Raw genomic sequence first — 21,755 nt, 5'->3', positions numbered from 1 at the left:
GCGAAGGGTTTACAAACTGAAATCACAGAGGTTACAGGAGAAGAGCAGGTGAAGGAAAACATCAGGTAGCTGCTCCTGGTGGGTAAACGTCTGCCCAGAAGAAAGCTGGGAGTCTTGGGGGTCCTCTTAACATGGAACGTGAACTTGTGAAACACTTTTTTTTTTTTTTTTAGGCAGAGTCTCTCTGTTGCCCAGGCTGGAGTGCAGTGGCGCTATCTCGGCTCACTGCAACCTCCGCCTCTGCCTCCCGAGTAGCTGAATTACAGGCGCCCACCACCATGCCCGGCTAATTTTTGTATTTTTAGTAGAGATGGGGTTTTGCCTTGTTGGCCAGGCTGGTCTCATACTCCTGGCCTCAGATGATCCACCCGTCTCAGCCTCTCAAAGTGCTGGGATTATAGGCATGAGCCACTGCGCCCAGCCCGTGAACACTTTTAAGTCACCAAATACCTGGCATGAACATTATTAGCAATTTATCAAATCATGGGGGCCTGTTTGGGGTTATGACATATCTGACAAGAAGGAAAAGGTGATGATGGAAAAGGGACTGGCCTCCCAGGTTGGCACTGTCAATCCAAACATGGGATCCCAAGAATGCCCTGCAGTTTCAGGTGCAGATGCCCCCTGCGTGGTGTTCAGGGAAGTAAGCTCAGTTCAGAAAGAACAGTCATGCTTCTTGCAGAACACCAGTACACTCAAGCTTTGATTTGTATTCAGTGGAGGGTAACCTACTCACCCCATCTTGGAATATGTGCAAAAAATAGAGAAGGAGGCAATAAAAGATAAATAGGGCTGCCATTAAACAGAACCAGAAAGGCTCCAGATCCATCTGAGATGGGCAGAACATGTGACATGTGTGAACATCAGGAAGGGGCTGGGGGAACTGTGAAGATCCTGCAGCTCGCAGATCTGTTTCGCATGGCTTCTACTCCTTTACATAAATTTGGCACAGCAAATCAAGGAAAGGGGAGGGTTTAACAGACTCCTGGACCATTCCAGATAACTCACTCCTTCCCACATATTGTGTATTTGTTCTTATTTCACTGTGTAAGAATGGTTGTGTTCAAGAGGTTTTTAAGTCAATGTTTCTTTGATATGGTATATGCTCTTGCTGGGCATCCACCAAGAAGATGTACCTAGAACATGTACGGAGATTCTGCTATACTTTATTCCATATCATGTTACAAGAAAACAACAGTGACAGCTGACAAACCATTACATCTTTCATAATACAGACAAATTACAACTGGTAACAAATATGCAACATGTATTATTCCATTCTCCTTACTATGTGTCATTTGAAAGTATAATAGTTTTCTGAATAATGCTACCACATTTCTTAGGTACCAATCCCCTGTTAGAAAGTACACATCTCAGTGCATCATACAAAAAAAATAATAAAAGATAAAAGGAAAAATTTAAAAATCCACTCCCAACTAGAGAATGTAGGTTTTGTATGTGCCTCTAAAATATGCTGCTGTGGGAAAAGGAATGAGAATAGAAGATTGCTTGTTTTATTGATTTTTTGTGTGTGTTTTTGGTGTATGAGAAAAGTACAAGGCAGGAACATATACAGTTTCCTCTGCCTACAAGCCAGTAAGGGAGATGGAAGTTATGCGCAATTATGCAGCATATTCCTATGTATAAGGGGCAGGCAATAATCTACCCCAGTATATACAGCCTAAACATCCTCTTATATAACAAAGATTACAAAACCAATAATATTCACAGATGAGTATCATATAGACGCATAACCTAGGGTATTGATTATACTGGCTGTCATATACACACTGAGGAAAGGATACCAAGAGGCCTCACTTTCTTTGCAAGCCTGGAGGTGCTCCTAGAAACTTTCTAATCACTCTTGCGAGGTAGAAATCGCTTCTCGCCCCAGAATCAGTGGATGACAGCCACCCTGCTTTATGTACCCTATTTTTTGCTGAGTACTGCAAACATTTTTTTTCACATCCTATGTATCTCATATTTTTAAGTCAACAAAACTGTTATTTTAAGAAAATGGGAATTAAGTGTCAAATCTCCTTTCAGAATACTGTGTGTGCAGTGATGTGCTAAGGTGTTTGTACTATTCTTACCATCTGTTTGAGTTCAGGCTATTCCTTCATATAAAAATAATCTCACAAAACATTCCAGTGCTTTCTCAATAGAATAATAAATCTGCTAATGAACACAGTCTGAATTGATTTTCATGACTGCCCACAAGGAGGGCAGAAGAGAAAAGAAGCAGAGGGAGAATATGATTGCAAATAGGGGAAGGAGAGAGGGAGGGAGGGAGTGAGAGGGGTTTGGGGGGAGAAAGAGAAAGAAAGAGACAGAGAGAGAGAGACACCAAACTTTGGATTTCCTGTATGGGTGGCAAGGATAGGTACTCAAAACCTCCTGACCTTCTGAGAGGTATGGCTCTGTAACAAAACAGATTTCTCTGTCCACTGAGTAATGTTATATTTCACTTCTCCGAAGAAGCTGCCTACGACAGGGAGATATAACTCTAATAGCCCTAATTGAAGTCTTTCAACATTAAATATTTTCAAATTTTCAAGTTAAAAACCTTATTAAAAAGCAACATTTAATCATCAGTTGCTCTTGCTTTAAACTTAGTGAAATACAAAGGTCATGCCTCTTCTCCAAATGAATGATTAAAAACAAATCACAGGAAAGTCCATTTTTAATTGCATGTAAAGTTTTCTCCCTATGTTTTCTTTAAGAAATCCTAATTTAAGTATACTTTAAATCAAAATACCTCTAAAGACTTCCAGTGGGTTGGAATGTATGAAAGAGGAATGGAAAAGATTTCTAGGTAGCAAACAGTAGACATTCTACACTTGGGTGTTTTCTGCTCTCTTTAAAACCAATCAGTAAATAATTCCTTGCTTAGCACTTAAAAGTTTACCATGAATGCTACATCTGGATAGGATGAACTATGACTTTGACATAACCATCCATACTCCACTCCGCAGACAGTACCATTTTAAAGTTTAGGAATTCTGGATCCAGTTTCCTTGGTGTATTGAGCTTGATTATAGAAAAGCTTTACCCTCACCCAACTCTCAGAAAAAGTCCTTGTCAACCTGGCTCCTAATTCCTAGTCTTGATCCTAAAACAGTGTGACACATTTCAAGCACTCACTCATTCTCTCCTTCTTTCTGACTAATAGGAAAATGTAAGACACTGTACACAAAGGTATTTCCATAGGAATTTGTGTGTAGAGGAGCTAGGTTTCATGCTTTAGATGAAGTCTCCTAACTGTCCCCTTGGCCGCAGTACTACTGGGCATTCTGCAGCGAGGCCTGCCCCACTGGGAGCCGGCCTGCATCAGGCAGCCCTCCCTCCAGATCAAAGCAAAAGACATGCCTGGTCCACTTTTCCCCAGTGTCACATACTCGCCTTCATCCTCCAAGGTCCCTCAACTCCTTGAGTAAGGGAAGCTGGCCCATTCCCTTTTTCATCTTTAAAGCAAGATTCCTGCATTGTTTCTAAAACCTGCATTTGAACAGTTATTCCAGGAGATGTCTTAAAGTAAGGAACCCAATGATGTCTTCCAATTGGCTTGGAATGTTTTTTTAAAATGTATTTTTTTTTAAGGTGCTTTGCTGTAACTAAGCAAACTTTGAACTGGATCACTTTGTAATTTACTTTGTAAGCCCTAACAGGCCAAGACTGCTTTCAAGGCTCATCCAGCAGATATAGTTCTTTTGCACCAGATTTAAAACATTCTGTTCCTCACTCTTTTCTCCAGTTAGAAAATACAAAGTGTAACAGAATGGATGGAAAAAAATAAGATGTTGACAAGACCCAGACACAAAAAGTTACCTCAATCTCCAGAGGTTGAAATGTAAGCAATTTATCCCTGTCTTTGTTCTTAACGTTTGATAATTGTTTTTTCAATTCCAACCTATTCAAAAAACAGTCATGCTATGTGGCTTGAAAATGCTAAGCAGAGTCCAATATCCTATATATAAATGTGCAGTTATTTCCAAGTAAAAAAACCACATTTGCAAAATTACCTCAAAAGGTAAGCAACAGGTGGGGCCCCACAGTCCGGGGCCAAGTTGCCAAGTCAGAGAACAGGGGTTTGCTTTAGCAGAAAATTTCCTTCCTAGTGGTTGCAAAATGTGCACTGCTCTCAAAGAAAACACACATTGTTTTATGCCACTCTGTGGCTTTCAAGTTCAGACATTACTGAAGAAGTGTGAACACCAAATGTGTTGTCTTAATGTATTTAAGACATGGCTGGTGAAAGCATAAAAACCTTTACAGAGACGCTGTGCTGCAGAGGGAAATCAAACAAAATCAAACACAAAAGACTGAAAAGAATACATGCCATGTATCAGTAAGCAAAGCTTAATCTTCACGTAGTTCTTGGAAATCACAAGGTATCCAAATGCGTGCAAGGTTTTAAATAAATTGCAGAGAAAACAGGGTCTTGCCAGCTTCAATTTTCTTGTAAGTGAAATCCACCACAGGGAGCGAAAGAAAACTGATCCATGATTCCCTTCATATTATTGGCCTCTTCATTAATGTTTTTTTTTTTTCTTCCCAGAATGATGACAACTTAATCCTGGAAGGAGGAAAATAGAAAATTGTTATATAAAAAATCTACACCACTCATTTCTTCTAAAGTACATGAAACATCAAAATCGGTCAGTCCAAAGTGAGTCCACTGATGTTCCCCACAGCCACTCCAAACACATAAATATGAAGCAGAATAGCCTCCTTAACCAAAAAAAAAAATCCTTCTAATATGATAAACAAATGTTCTGACTACACTTTCCTCTCTTAAAATCATTTAACTCCACCAATTGAATTGGTCTATCTTCCTCTTGGATATTTAGAGAAAAAGAAATTCAGCAAATTTCCTTCCCTAAATCATTAGTAGCAATACTGGTCTTAATTAAGTGCCTGTAGCATCATACAGACCATTAAAAGGACGTATCATTATGTTCATTTTTATGAACATGAAATAGAAAAACGGATCACATACATGCTTTTAAAAAAATTCAGCTGTGTATAATTCCTTGGTTGCCTATTATCATTATTTCAGTTCCAGCAGAATGAAAATTGGCCGGTGTGATCTGAATTGGCAGCCTCTTCCCAACATCCTGTATAGGACTGCGTGTTTCCAATAATGCCTGCTTAAAACAATAACAACTTGTGGGTGAATGGTTCAAGCAAAAAGAAGGAAGCTTCACTCTGCCCCTTTCCGTACTTCCTTTTGGCCCTTAAGCGTTTTCACTGAGTCTCCAGGATGGGAAAAGAATGCCTTGCCAGGATGGGTGGAAACACTCCCAGGTTCAAGGCACATAGCTGAGGGATCGGTTCATTAGCTGCACTGAATCCCAGAACCAGTTCCTTAGCTAAGTTTAGAAGCTGCTGGTCACTAAGGCCTGGTGAGGCCTTCATGTCTCCAGCTACAGGGCCATAGAGTCATCTTCCCAGATGCAGGGGGAACCCTGGATGGTGCCTGATCCCAAAGGTTTTGTCCTTTTTTTGAGACTTCACAGTGCACCTGTCCTGCTGCTGCACACACAGGCTGTGGCATCAAGGACATCACCCCTGCATAGCAGCAACCCAGCAATACCTTGTCCAGATAGCAGAAATTCCACTCCTATGCTCAGGAACCATTAAAATAGTGGCCGGGCGCGGCGGCTCATGCCTGTAATCTCAGCACTTTGGGAGGCCGAGACGGGCAGATCACGAGGTCAGGAGATGGAGACCATCCTGGCCAATATGGTGAAACCCCGTCTCTACTGAAAATACAAATATTAGCCAGGCGTGGTGGTGTGCGCCTGTAGTCCCAGCTGCTTAGGAGGCTGAGGCAGGAGAATGGCATGAACCCAGGAGGCAGAGGTTGCAGTGAGCCGAGATTGTGCCACGGCACCCCAGCCTGGGCAATAGAGCAAGACGCCCTCTCAAAAAAATAAAAAAAATAAAAATAAAAAGAGCATTCTCTCCACCATCTGCTCATTTCCCCCACTTTCTATGGTGAGTTTCTGGCAAGTTAACTTTCCATTCTTTTTAAAAATCGAAGCAAAATTTATATAAAAAATTAATCATTTAAAAGAATATAATTTAGTGGCATTTAGTGCATTCACAATGCTGTGCAACTATCATCTCTATTTAGTTCCAAAACATCTTCATCACCCCCAAAGGAGATCCTATATCCTTTAAGCAGTCACTCCCATTCTCTCCTTGTCCCAGCCCCTGACAACTATTAATACTAATGTTTCTGTCTCTATGGATTTACCTATTCTAGATATACAAATGGAATCATATAATATGCTACCCATTTTGTCTAGATTTTTTCACTTAGCATGATGTTTTTGAAGTTCATCCATGTTGTAGCATGAATCAGTACTTCATTATTTTTTAGGGTTGAATAATATTCTATTGTATGAATATACCACAGTTTGTTTATCCATTCATTGGTTGATTTATATTTGTGTTGTTTCATCTTTTGGCTAATAGTGAATAGTGCTGCTCTGAATATTCATGTATAAGTATTTGCTTAAACATTGTTTTCCATTCTTTTGGGTATATATCTGGAAGTGGAATTGCTAGGTCATATGGAAATTATATGTTTAACTTTTTGAGGAACTGCCAAACTGTTTTCCATCATGGCTGTACCATTTCACATTTCCACCAGGAATGCACAAGGGTTCCAATTTTGCCAAAACATTTGTTTGTTTAAAAAAAATTATAGCCATCCTAGTGGGTATGAACTGATTTGCACTTGCATTTCCCTAATGATCGATGATGTGGGGCATCTTTTTTTTTTTTGACTGGGTCTTGCTCTGCCACCCAAGCTGGAGTGCAGTGATGTAATCCTAGCTCACTGCAGCCTTGACCTTCCTGGGCTCAGCTGATCCTCCCACCACAGCCTCCCAAGTAGCTGGGACTACAGGCACACATCACCATGCCTGGCTAATTTTTTATATTTGTAGAGACAGGGGTTCACCATGTTGTCCAGGCTGGTCTTGAACTCCTGGGCTCAAGCCATCTGCCTGCCTTGGCCTCCCAAAGTGCTGGGATTACAGGCATGAGCCACCATGCCCAAGCTGTTGGGGACTCTTTCATGTGGCTGTTGGCCATATGAATATCTTCTTTGGAGAAATGTCTATTCAAGTCCTTTGATCATTTTTAAATTGGGTTGTCTTTTCGTTGTTGAGTTGTAGGAGTTCTTTATACATTCTGGTTAATCCCTTATAGTATGATTTTTCTCCAATTCCATAGGTTGCCTTTTCACTCTGTTAACTGTGTCCTTTGATGTACAAAAATTTTTAATTTTGGCAAAGTGCAATTTATCTTTTTTTTTTCTTTTGTTGCTTATACTTTTGGTGTTATATCTAAAAATCCATTGTGAAATCTAAGGTTATGAAGATTTACCCCTATATTTTCTTCTAAGAGTCTTATAGTTTTAGCCCTTGCATTTAGATCTTTGGTCCATTTTGAGTGAAGTTTTGTATATGGTATGAGGTAGGGGTAACCTTCTATTCTTGAGAGTTCTCTGTCCTCAAAAACAAAAGCCTTAAGTTTCTAGGAGAGGCCTGGGGGTAAATGGATACCACACATAGGCCCTTTGCTACCTCTACATCCCAACAGTTATTATCTCAAATCCTTGCTGCTTGTGGGCAGTTCTCCATAAGGCTCACTTGACCACTCCTCATCCTTGCTTGATTGTGCAGATATGCCTTTATCAAACCTCTTCTTAAAGAAGTCACCACCCTAGCAAAAATAATTACATGGGAACAAACTCCTTTGTCCCCAGCCTACCCTTGTTCTTTCAGGGAAACGAAGAACGTGCTCTACATGCTGCTCCATGTAACTATGCATTCTGATCTAGGCACTGGCATCTTTTTGAGGACCATGACATCAAGAAGAGAAAGCACTCATCCTCATAGTACTTCAAGCACATTTGTCCACAGGCATCCTCAGCCAATCCTCAACCCCACTATCAGCCTTCACGTTTTTATTAAGCAGATGACAAAATTGTCCTTTTTCTTCCATGTACTTTAAACAGCAGTTGAGATTCCAGCTCTTCCTGGAAGCCTGCCCACTCCAGCTAAATGGGAGCTTTAGGTCTGTCCTGATATCTGCTTGCCCAGGCATGGAGTTCCTACAACTTTATCCAAATGATGTAGTCTTTCCTGGCTCTCTCCTCTTTTACCATTTTAATCAACAGAATGGAGACCTGGTACCCACAATAACTTCCTGAACCAGAGACTTCATTTAGTCCCTCCAGAGGTGTGAAGACACTTCCTGTGAAGGAGCAAGTCAGGGGACAGGTGGCATCAGTATGTTCTTGATTAAGCTTGATTTTGTAGACTGCTGTGTCCCCAGAGCACAGCCCAGGCCCGGCTCAGGCACTCAATATACAGTTGTTGAATGAATAAAGGGGAAATTGTAGAATCAGAAGACTTGGTGGTGAAATATGTTCTCATATGTAGAGTTCCCTATGGCACATTCACTGAAGGCAAATGTGATGCCTGTGAAATGGCACAGTACTGCACACACTGCAGGCCATTCACAGATACACCACCAGCCTGAGGATGGTTGGTAGGATTAACACCTTCCTGTAGGCAAAACTTACATTTTTTTTTAACTCCATGACATTATATTTGAAAGGAATGATTTGATTTCCAGTACATCTAATTTCATGTAACAATAAACTATGTTGTCACCACAGTCAATGGCATATTCACTATCCTGTTGGGTTAAGATGTTTTTTAGACATCGATGATGTTTGTTCTTGCCTTGTCCTGATTCTTTGAGTGTAATCTCCAGGAGAATCACATGTACCTAACCTAGGGCATAAACAGAATTGCATAATAAAGGATAATATGTAATAATAGTAATTGGATAATAAACGGTGAACACAGTGATTAGGTTTGGGCTTAGACATTTAATGGAAGAAGCCAATAATGAGAACAGAAGAGAGGTGCCAATGAGAGGCAGACTCTTTCCCATCTCTGTGAGATGACTCCGAATGGCCCAAATTGTGCCAGCTACCCTGCCTGGTGCTGTTAGCCAGCAGCACGGGATGTCCCTTCTCCCTCCTTGAGCAGCATCAGCTTCAATTTTCAATAAGTGCATATAAGGTAGGTCAGATTTGCTGGAAAATTTTTAAGAAAATCTAAATGCAATCATGCATTTGATGAATGGGGATTTAGGTGGAAGGAGAGAGGGTATACTACAATCACAGGGAAGTGAAATATAATATCAATGTAATTCTTTCCCTTACCTTTATTATTAAAACATGTTGCATGCACAACACAAATGAACAGTGTATATGAATTATAAGCTCAACTATGTGCATAGCCACTCATAGGTATATAAATCATAAGATTAGTGGATGCCATTTTTATCTTGCTTTCAGCTTTTACAATGTTCTTTCTCTCTAGAAATGAATGTTTTAAACAAGAAATTGGATTTGATTGATAAAATCCTTATTCAGAAATATCTACATAGAGCTTCTTGGCTATAAATATTAATTAATTGGATCGCCCGTACCCATAATGCAACTTTGTTCTGACCCATGTGCCCTATGAACTAGATATTTTTTGGATTCAATTTTCTTAAAACCAACTGTCAGCATCATGTGATGGAGGAGATGAAAAATGAAAATGAGCAGTCCCGCTGTGCAGGTGGGTGACCTGTGGGAGAGAGTCTGCCTGGTAGGATTTTTACACGAACCATCAGACACAGACCAATTGATTAGATCATCTCATACCCGCCACCAACTAGGCTCAAGAGACTAATTAGAGAGAGTACTGCCTGCGCAGGCACCCCATTGACACCTAATTTGCTCAGCCAAAGCCTTTGGGGAAAATGTATTATCTCTGCAGCTGCACTTCATGCATTTCTGATTTGAGGCATAAGCAAGGAGTGCTTCATCACTCTTTTGAGCAAACTGAATGTAGAAGCCCTTAAGTGCTAAATGCAAGCAAACAGACCCAAATTAAAAACGAGCCAGGCTCTTTCTAATTCCCTCTGTGCTCCTGTTAAATCTCTGTGTGTACATACACACACACACCACTACACACATGCATGCGGTTTACATGCCGGAGGGACAACATCGCTGAGGACCCCTGCTCAGGGTGCTTCGATGTGATCAGGTGGTCTGCGTTTCACTGGCCTATTTATGCACTCTAAGGTTCTGCGTTTGTTTGACTGTGTTTTGTTGTGTTTTTTTTTTTTTTTCCTGCTGCATTGCCCTTCCTCAAAATACTCTTTTTTCTGCAAGACAACTCTGGCACATTTTTTCCCCCTCTAAGCCTCACTGGAGAGAAGTGATTATTTTGGTTCCAAATTAAAACAACTGTAGGTTTTCCTTTCATCGCCTAAATTGTGAACAGGATATTCTCCAGGATGTATGTGAAGCTGTGAGGTAATCCGCTCATTTCTATTTAGGAGACTTCTTTGTAAATATGCCTAACAGAGAAGAAAAAAATACTAACATTTGACAGAAAGAAAGCTACCTCATAACAGTAAAGACAGTATAAAGCTATAATACGTTTAGTTTCTCTTCAAGAAAAAAATAATTATAATTTGATCTAATTTAGCTTTATGTATTAGCTTTAGAATAAAACTACTTCCAACCTCCTTCTCAAATGTAGAATTCAAAATATTGATACATAAGGAGGCATTTAAAGATAGGCATGCAATTAATTACACGCTTTCAAAAAGGAAATAAAAATAAATAATCCAGGTAATAATGAAAAAATTAGGATATCTTTGTGCCAAATTTAGTGGATGTATAATGAGTTTCCATAATGCTAGAATGAAAGAGAAAAACAGGACCATGGTGGTGTTCTATAGTGGACTTACTGATTTTGTGCCTGTCCAGTCACATGTTGGATGAATTATTCTACCCACATGTTCTGGTAAATTACAATTCTGCTTTGTAATTTTTCACATTTAGCCTATTCTTAAGAGTTTAATGAAAATAAAAAAAAATCATTTTAGCTGTATGCCTTTTAAACTAGCATTCAAAATGGGCCTTACTTGGGCACCCAGACAGTCAGAGGATCCCAGCGACCACTGGAGTAGATATCCTTCTGAAGGTATATGGAGAGTGGTTGTAGGGGAGATGTTTGAACACAGTCAGAAAACCAGGGCCTTAACTAAAGCGCGTAACTGTTTAAAGAATTTATTCTGATTTTGTCGAGAACAAAGTCCAGAGAGATTCCCTTCCCCAAGTACCATGTCAAGAAGGTTTCACATGAACAATGTCCCGGAAAAAGAAAAAAACAAACTTACAAGACGGTGCCACTTTGAGTTTGGTTTTGCTTAAAATACCAAGAAAAACAAACAAATTGTTTTACACCTAATTCATCTTCAAGTAGCGTTTCCTATTATAGAGAATTAAGTTCACACATAAGGTTGTTAAACCCTAAGCACCTAGGCAAACACAAATCTCTCTAAAGTAAAAATATCAAATACATGTATACACACACGTATTTGTATATATAACACATAGTCAAATTTTATACTGTAGATTTTATATGGATGCTGGATTCAAAGTGGTAAGTTTTAAACTTCATACTGAATTCAGAAAATCTGGGACAGCTTAATTTCCTTATTCTTTGAGTGAATTTAATGTGTTATAATTTGGCTAGAAATACAGGTTTTCTTTTAGAATATCTGAAATCAGTGTTTTCCAGTTTCTCTGACACTGCATTGAGGCTCCTTGAGAAGGGGGTAGGAGTTGGAGGAAATGGTACGAAACAGAAGGAAGTAGAAAATTAGTCAAACCTACTTCTGTAACTTATTTCTGATTTATGATAATCATGCTTCTTCCCCATAGAAGAGAACACATCTTTGAGACAAGCAAGAGAATATTAATTAAAATGAATGCAGAGATAGTTGGGCTTTGTTTTAAGCTTAACAGAAGGCCCATCATTCAAAATAGCCCAAATCCTTTAAGTTGAAAGCTGTTTGGTAACATCCATATGGATGCACAATGCACTAATTGCAGCAACTTTGCACATTTTAAGCTTCATGCCAAAGTGCTGATTTTAATTAAAAAATTTTAGGCAAAGCTGTAAGTCTAACATTTCAAAACAAAGCATTTCTCACATGAGAAGACTGACTTAACATATCATTTTAATAATCACCATTATCAACAAACATTTATTGAAATCCTCATTAAAGACCAGGCATTATATGATGTGTAATTAGCCTTGATTGAAAAGAATGTTCTATTTTAATGGTGTGACTGTTTATTAAATCAGATTTATGCAAATGGAAAACACTGGTCATATTTTAGACACACATGGACAAAAAGAATGGCAATTCTGGGATTTCTTCCTGTCTCAGCCAATGGGAAAACAAACATAGGGAAAAGTACTGATTTAGGTCTTCTTAGATACACCAAGGCATGTTTAATCTTTTTTTTTAATAAAAAAACATATAATATTGTATACATATATCATTTTTAAAAAAGATTAAACATATCATAAAGATAAATAAAAACTGGGAGGTTTGAAGTAGTTCATTGAAACAGTTTTAATGACAAGGTTAATAGAAAAGCCTTCACCAAAGGTGGCATATTCTTTTCAAAGATTTCATGTTATTTGAAGCCTTATTTGCTCAGCATACCTTTACAAGTGACTGACTCCCAAGTGTTTATAAGTTAATTAAATAGGATTCTGACCCTTAACCCTCCTTATATATTACAGTCCTACTAAACTATATTTAAACAAACCAAATACAAAGTCACTCCCCAGAGTGTGCATTTTTTTCTCAACTTAAAATGCATATACACAAATCTCATAAAATGACTAAAAACCAAGTATTTAATAGAGAAACACAAGGGTTCATGTCTGATTTTAATTAAAAGATTTTAGAGGAGATATGACTCCACTTTGGGTGGATTTCTTTTTTCCAAATTAAAACTTGTCTGGTATTATTATCCAATGTATTGCAGCAGTTTTTCATGCTTAGGGTTTCGAATTCCAAACATACAGTCACCTACGACTTTGAACCTGTTTTGTGAACCATCTTATTTAGCGGAAACATGCAAAACAAAATATTCATTTCTGTAGCATAAATCAGATCACATATAATTTTGGTTAATACAGAATGATGTCAGCATGAACCAGAAGTCATGTTGGTTCATGGGAGATTTCTTTCCAATGTTATTTTGAGTCACCAAGTAACAGCAGCCATGAGCAAGATACATAAATACAGTGCATGCAAGCCCAAGAGGCCTGTAGTACTGCATCCCACATGCTTTCTTTTCGTTTGGTTTGGTTACATGTTCTGTCTTGGAATTAACTGTTTATTGTACAATCTTCCTGGATCCTTGAGCATTTTGCCCTTGCATCCAAAATTGGGCAGCCTCAACCCTTACATCAAGTTTATTTCACCTGTAAACTCTGCTAGCATTTTTATTTTTACTGCTTTTCTGAGTGCTGCGCTTATCAAGTTCAATATATTTGAAGTGGACTACCCTTTACCTTATTTCCCCCCAACCACAAAAGCCCTGCAACTTTTACTGTAGTATTCTGCTGAACACAGGTGGGAACACAGATGTCATATTACAGCAGAAATATCTATTCTTGTGAGGACACATCCTGACAGTGACATGAAGTGACACATTGTGCATACCACTATAGCACATCGTTTCCACCAGGAAATGTCTGCAGACAGTGAGGAGGGTCCAACAACTCCAAGCTAAGGGTGGCGGGTGCTAGACAGCTCGCTAAGCCCCCTGCCAACTCCCTCCCATGTACCTGCTTCACAACACGAAGCTGCTTCACAACAGTGCCAATGAACAACTGATCGACCAAGGACAAATCACTGAATTCATCCGTGGAAGCGAAGCTCTGTGTACTACATGTAAAGCCCTCCAACACGCACTCCATGCAAAATTATAATGGGTTAAAGTATTTTGATACTAGTTATCCCACCATAGCATGTTGCTATATTTCTATAGAATCCAAGATGAGCTGTCAAAGACATAATTAACGGAATGTGTACCATTATGAGAAATAAATACCAGCATTTTGTGCTAATGTGGAATTTTCTCCTATCCAAAGTACTTTCCCATGTATTCTTCCACTTAATAAAAGTGCCTGAAAGATAGGACCTTTGAAGAAAGGTTCTATTTGGAAGATAATAGATTTTGTGAACTCAAATTTTTAAGAAGTTCTAATCCTTTTAGTCATTGATTCAGTGTCTTCTGAAATATCTGCAATAGGAGGTACATTGCAGATTTAAATACCAGAGCAGTCATGATAGAACCCACAACCTTTACAGGAACTAGGGTGACCAGCTGTCTCTGAACTGAGGAGGTTTCCAGGATTTGGGACTTTTTTTTTTTTTTTTTTGAGACAGAGTCTCTCACTCTGTTGCCAAGGCTAGAGTTCAGTGGTGTGATCTCGGCTCACTGCAACCTCTGCCTCCTGGGTTCACGTGATTCTCCTGCCCCAGCCTCCAGAGTAGCTGGGACTACAGGCACACGCCACCATGCCCAGCTAATTTTTGTGTTTTCAGTAGAGACAGGGTTTCACCATGTTGGCCAGGCTGGTCTTGAACTCCTGGCCTCAAGTGATCCACCCACCTTGGCCTCCCAAAGTGCTGGGATTACAGGAGTGAGCCACCACTCCCGGCCTAGGATTTGGGACTTTTGGTTCTAAAATGTGGGTGGGGGGGGGGAGTGCAAAATGGAACAAGCTGGTCACCACAGGAACAACAGGATTAATATGCACAGTAGTGACTTCCAAGTTTATTATAAAAACAGAGGTAACAAGGTTTGGCACTTTATTACATGAACTAAAATGAAAAGTATGCTGACACTGCCATCTGAAAGTGTGAGTCACAAAAGTTTTACAAATCTGAGACACTGAGAATGGTAAAAGGTGAAAATAAAATGGGAACTGAGCCAGCAGCCTTCTCTCTTCTCAACTCTCCAGACTGTACAGGGATCTTCAACTTTTTTCCACTTATCTCCTTGGAAGAGACACAATCTTGACTCTGTGATTTAGGCTTTCTTCTCTGTTTTTTGTTGAAATCACAGTCAATCACATTCTGCTCTAATGAGGTTGTTGAACTTAAGACCATCAATTTGTTCCCCACCACAATTCAGAAAAAATCCATCTATTTAAATTCACCCATGCCTGTGCAGTGTGGCATGGAGGAGATGGCTAAGGCCACCACTCTGAAATGAGAAGAAGTACAAGTGTTGCCTGAATCACTGCCAGAAATAACCCCTGCTATAAGATCGGTGGTGAAGGAGCAACAGCATAAATTGACTTGCCTAAATCAATTCAGGAAACATTTGCTGAACATCTATTTTTAAGCAAAGAAGAGTGTTTAGGGTGAAAGAGGAGAGTACTACATGGACTATTAAAAATGGATTCCAGTGGTGTTCTGCAACTGGCTTGACCTGCCTCAAGAGATGTGAATGTGAAACTTTTCAGGAATTTTGCCAGTTGTTAAACACAGCCACTCTTGAAATCACCCATCATGGGAGTATCTACACGACAGGATATAGACAAACGTGACCAATCAGGACTATTCTACTCTCTTTCTGGAGAGCCAACTGTTAAATATTTACCAACATGCCACTGCTGTCTTTAAGGAGCTCAAGATTGGGAAAGGGAGGTAGGGCTAGGACAACAGCTAACTATAAGTCAACATGGAAAATACAAGTGCTATCCTAGAGGTGCCACTGCAGTGAGGAATAACTGAAAAGTACGTAACAATTTAATGTCTAGAAAGGGAGAAAGAAGGGCATTCTTGCACAGGCAAGGACTCTGGGAAACACAGACTGGCCAATGGGACAGACACATGTTTGCCTGTTAGGATACAGATGCAGATAGAGACACAGGAAAAGCTGAAAGGTAGGTGAAGGTGGTGGAGTAAACGGCCTGAAATGTCCTGCTTAGGGGTCTGGGCTTTCTTCTATATGCAAAGAGGAGGTGTTGGAGGCTTTGGGTGGAGAGTCCCAGGTTCCAACCCAAGGGCAGTCATACAGTTTTCATATACATGAAGTCTTGAGCTGCCACTGTAAAGTCTGTGGGTAAATAATTGTCTTCTTTAGGATGCCATCAAATCAGATAATGCAGCTGGTTCTTCAAATGACTGCTGCAACTGCTCACAAAATACCAGGTTTGTAACATTCAGTATTGAAATGTTTTATTCCACCCATGAGAAATATTCAATGTTCTGGACAAATGATGACATAGAAACTAAGCTTCTTCCCAAGTATTGCAGTTTTCAAAACACAGCCCATGGGGATAATTTGGACATTTTCATACATCAGAAAGATGCCGCCTTAGGTACTTTATAAATAGTTTGTTCACTCATGTCTCTATTTTTGTCTATGCATGTAAAAGGAAAAGGAAAAAATATACATTATTAACTCCTACCTTTACTACACTGCCGTCCTTTATAACTTGAACATGTTCGATTAATACACAACTCAGACAGACTTTCTAATTGTAGCATTGGGAGTTCCGAAATACTATCAAATCTTTTAAAGAGCCACTGCAATAATTTAGAAAACTTTGTTACTATACTCTTGTCTTGATTCACTGTGGTTGCATGTATTGGACTAGGAGTGTCAGCTCATTAAAAATGTGAAGCCTGTAATGTTTGATGAATAAGACATTCACATCAACACAATTGGTTTCCTCCTGGTATAAAACAATTAAAGTGTCAACAGCTCAGTGGTTTAGTGGCAGAGCAAAGAACAGTGGTTGCAGGCCTGGGGTCAATCTCTCACTTCCATTGGCAACAGAGCTGGAGAATGCAGTGAGAGGAGCCAGCACACCCCAGGCTCACAGGATTAAGGGATGCTTCATGTTTTTTTACTGTTCATTTGTGGCAGACTGAAACAAAAGCACCAGCTGAGTTAAGTGAGCTGAAGTTTTACTGTAAGAAGCAATGAAATGCTCCCTTTCCTTACCCCAAACCAGAATCTCCCACACAGTGCAGTAAATCAAGAATGCAACATATTTCTCTTCCACACCTGTGACTGGGGAGCACATCCCAGAAAGATCTTATTTCCTCTTCACATGGATGCTAAAGAACAATGTCACATCTTGTCTGGGTTATGCTGTTTGTTTTCCAGTCTGTTGGTATTAAAATCGCATCCTAAGCACCTATCATGTCTCATGGCCCTCTGTTAAGTCCTTTTCCAAAGGTCTGACTTTGCAACACTGGTGTCATTTGGAATTAAAAAAAAAATCTGGTGATTTAGTTGTTTCATGTTATCCTGGGGGGAAAAACCCCCACAGCCCATTTTAGAATAATTTAATAGAACATATATTGTGCAAAGTATACAAATTGAAAAAAAAATCAGCCCAACCAGCTCCAATAAGCTGTTTTAGTTTTATTCTTTTTGTAATTACTAGATTCAGTTGTTCTGTGTGAGATGTCACGCATGATGAGCACGAGCCTGAAATGCTAAAACAAAAAAGCTCTTTTGTTTTTTAATTAAAAAACAAAATTCTAGTTTTAGTGCTAGAATTTATATAATTTTCATAATCAATTATTGAGTACTTGGGTCCAAACACGATATAAAATACTCATGCTTGGATTTACATGATATAGCTAAATCTTGTCTCTCTCAGTACTTCCTTATTAAAAGAAATTCTACCAGGTTGATTTGTAGGGACTGATGTATGTCTGGTAAAATGCACAGGAGAACAAAGCCACTCCTTCTTTAGCTCTCCGGGATGTGGTATGGATAGGACTGTCTCCATACTAGAGACGGGCGATTCAAATAAGACATCTGAACCAGATAGAGTAGGGGAAATTGCTCAGAATAATGGTGTGTGTAATCAAGTAAATAAATATTTAGAGGCTTAGAAAACAATTAATGGCAAGAAGAGCTTTATGTTTGAAGAACCTCCACATAAAACTGTGAGTAACGAATCTGACAAAATATAGTATACAATCATGGTCACTGGAGGGCTACCTTGATCAGTACTATATATACATATACACAAAATACTATATACTATTTATATAGTACTGTATATACTGTATAAAGTATATATAGTTATATATATATAACCATAATCTCTCTTGACCATAAATTCTTTGTAGTTGAAATTCAAACATATGTAGATTTCCTTTTATGTGCTTAAAGATGCCTCCAAATTGACTCAATAAATATGTAATTTGAAACCAACTTCCATTCACTTCCTTTAATCTGCTATGCCATACACAGTTGTATGGACTCTAAATGTTATAATCGCATATTTTTCCAAGACAGTAAAAATGTCTTTAATGGTGCCCCTTTCCTACTCTCACCAAACCCTCAGTGGACAATCCACTGACAAACACTAGTGCCAAGAAGAGAACAGACACAAAGAACTCAGATTGTGATAATTCTTAACCTTCTGAGTCACTGCCAAACTTAAGAACCAGATGAATGCCAAGAGAATTTGCTCCAGAAAACTGCATATATTTAACTACATGCAGATTTTTTTCATACAATTTCAGATGGTTCATAGGCCTTCTGATTTCCACTAATAGACCCATAGATTCCAGGTCAAGAACCTCAGGATTACGATGTCAGAATGCTGAAGCATAAAGCAGCATTTCCACCATCTAGCCATAATTCTAGAACATATTGCAGAGGAAATACCTTCCAAGAAAGTTAAATGCTTGAAGGAAATTCCTTTTGAACAAGGGGCATGATCTAGAGACACCTTGTTGAGGGGTAATAAGGCTTACATGATTTCCTACACTGCCCCATATGAGAAAAATATAATCAAGCAAACAAAACCAAAATAAACAAAATATCTCACTCAGTCTATGCATCGTATTTCCTTCAAGAGAGGAGAAACCCGGATCAGGCTATCTGATGAATGTGACAGCCAACAGGAGAAGCATACGCTGGCAGTGTGGGTCCCTATTTAGATGATCCCGAGAGTTTGGGGAGCTAAGTAGAAGATTCTCTTTCCTAAATACAATCCCTCACTTTCCATTCTTTTTCTTCTCTATTAATATCATCAGCGATGTATTAATATTAATACGGGATTAAAGATAAATGGAAATTAATTCTATAGTACCCATTCTTACTACTGATATTAAATACCACTGATAATCACTTTATTTAGCATGTGAAAATAAAAATTATTGTGAGAGCTTCTCACGGCTTTGCCAATGACCCTGAACTTTGATTTTCCCTTTTAAGGTAAAAACATCAGCCAAGAACTTGCAATTGTTCTTAGTGTGGCCACCCATAAGTTAGTTCCCTCTCAGAAGGGATTGCAGACAACTAATCTGAGTAGTTGAAGAGAATTTATTGTGTCTCTGGGCCTTACAGCAACATTTCAAGGTATATATTTTTAGTCTGTCCTAGAGTTGAGAAAGCTGAAACTCAGAAATGCAAGCTGGAGATGTACTTCCCACTCCTACTTTCTGGACAAAGATTTGTTTCCCTTATCCATGAGTGTTTTTCTGATCATTAGAAGAGCAACTCATGGTTTTCTATCTGCTGTTCACAGACTGACCCGTCTTCTATGGTCTTACTTTGGTTCTGTCATTTCAGGGCTGTGGTATAGCAGGACATGGCCTGGAGGCTTGGCATTCTGATGATTCTTGCTCACTTTTATCTCCCTGGCTAAGCCTTATCTACCCTGAACCTTGTTCATCCCAAGTTACTTGTGCCTTCCTTGCTAGGAGATAGCTATCTTTGGTTATGTGGTATCTCTCTGTGAGAGGGTTTGGTAGCACTATAAATCTTCAGGACCCAATTAAGAAGGGAAAGGAAAATGTGGGGTCAGGTATGAATCACAATTCCTCAATCAGAATAAGGTTGCCATAGTAACCACGCCTGTTTTTGCTCCTACCGCTGATCTGCTTGCTGGCTTGGGTGTTCAAGGTAATTTGCACGGAATTGCTCCAGTTCTCTGATCCACACAATTTTAATTTTATACCACTTAATTTTGTACCATTGCTTCCCTTGAGCATCAAATAAAGAAGGCATTAAGAGTTTAAAATCAAAGCATACATACATTTTCTGACCACAGTTCTCCACCTGATCAAATGCAAGAAGACCATTCCTCATTTCCCCTTCTTGAAGCTTCACATTTCCCCTTTCCTTATTCTTCCTTCCCTCAGTGTACTCACATACACGCAAACATAAACACATCCCACCCCCCCCATCTGAACACAGTTTGTGGTATGTTTGAAGAACTACTCTGAAAATAAGTTATGTATATATACATATGTACATAACTTATTTTCATATATATTATATATGAATATATATATATGGAATCCTAAGCATCTTGTAGACTTGTAACCTTTCTACAATTAAGCTAAGGAAGTTTAAGAAAAACACTGGACTTGGCATAATGAAATTTAAACTTTTTTCATTTGACATGTCTTCCTTGTAAATAATAAAGGAGACTCACTCCCTTTATTTTCAAGCACCAAGAAAATACAGTGCTCTTTAGAGGTTCTGAGGGGACAGAAAACTTTGTGTGATTGTTTCAGTGGTGTATGAAGCTGTGGTGTTGCTAACTCTGGTTTGATAAGTGATCTTTCATGATAAAGAAGCACCAGGAGCTGTAGAAAGTCCAAAAGTAACACCACAATGCTACAGTGAGACCAGACACTAGAAGCCATATCAAGAACTGAGCAGAAAAGTGGGGTCGTGTGGCCTTGAGGTCATTTTGTGGGACAGATATCCCCATCTGATGATGTACAGGGGCCACTGAAGATGAGTAAACTTAGGCTGAAGTTTGCAACCCTCCTCAAATCTGAAAGTGTGGGGTTGATCTCTGGTCAGACACGTATGAGACCCAAATCATTCACTTTGATGCCATCCCTCCCTCACTTTCTCTTCTTACTGAAGTTTTCAAGCTATGTTCCTCTCCATGCCTGATACCACCCAAGTCTCCCATTTGTGTCCCCAGACTTGTTATCTTCCCTTGGAAGTCTCTTTTGATCTCTCTGGGATCAAAGAAAAGAATAGGCTGGGTGGGGTGGCTCACGCCTGTATTCCTAGCACTTTGGGAGGCCGAGGTGGGTGGATCACTTTAGGTCAGGAGTTTGAGACCAGCCTGTCCAGCATGGCGAAACCCTGTCTCTACTAAAAATACAAAAATTAGCCAGGCATGGTGGTGCATGCCTATAGTAACAGCTACTCAGGAAGCTGAGGCATGACAATCGCTTGAACCTGAGACACAGAGATTGCAGTGAGCTGAGATCATGCCACTGCACCCCAGCCTGGGTGATAGAGTGAAACTCCGACTTCAAAAACAAAACAGACAAAAACAAGAAACAAAATAACAAAGAATGACTTTTCATCCTTTCCTACTTTATATTATTTCTAACATTTGCTAACACTTCTGTGGTGGTCATTAGTTTTATTCACTAATTTTCAGCTCTCTACCTCAATGGAATGTCTTTCCCAGCTTCCCTGAGCCATTTGACCTGTCCTGACCAATGAAATGTGTGCATCCACGTGGCTGCTTTAAGGGCCACTATTTATCTTGGTTCATTTCCTCCCCTTTCCAAGGTGACTGAGGAAGCACCTTGTGAAGATGAGGCCTCAGCCTGTGTCTCTGAGTGAACAATGAGCAGAACCCCCTCCATGTCTACATTTGGACATATGGTGTAAGAAATAAAGGTTTGTTATATCCAGCAAGCACAAAACCTAGTCAATCCTGAATGATACAATGTCTGTCATGTCTATTTTGGATCGTAAGTCCTTGGACAAAAACTGCAATGTATCTGTTCTTGAAAACAATCCTAAGGAGATGGCTAGT

General features: G+C 39.4%; 1 protein-coding gene across 16 annotated transcripts in view; it reads right to left on the bottom strand.

Moving 5' to 3' along the window:
• Nucleotides 1–1,146: 1,146 nt before the first annotated feature.
• The window catches only part of CDK14 (cyclin dependent kinase 14), a 640,904-nt gene continuing 620,295 nt past the window's right edge, over nucleotides 1,147–21,755 (bottom strand). For 15 of the 16 annotated variants that reach the window (XM_016957727.3, XM_054655946.1, XM_016957722.4 and 12 more), the window contains one exon: nucleotides 1,147–4,576. The gene's annotated coding sequence lies outside the window, so the exon portion shown is untranslated. Of the gene's footprint in view, nucleotides 4,577–4,999; nucleotides 5,148–21,755 lie in introns of those variants that run through there. The other variant, XM_063814687.1, reaches the window with a different exon arrangement.

This window comes from Pan troglodytes, chromosome 6 (assembly GCF_028858775.2).
Source record: "Pan troglodytes isolate AG18354 chromosome 6, NHGRI_mPanTro3-v2.0_pri, whole genome shotgun sequence".
Taxonomy (NCBI): domain Eukaryota; kingdom Metazoa; phylum Chordata; class Mammalia; order Primates; family Hominidae; genus Pan; species Pan troglodytes.
Note: the sequence above shows the minus strand (reverse complement) of the source record. Positions and strands in the feature narration are given on the sequence as shown.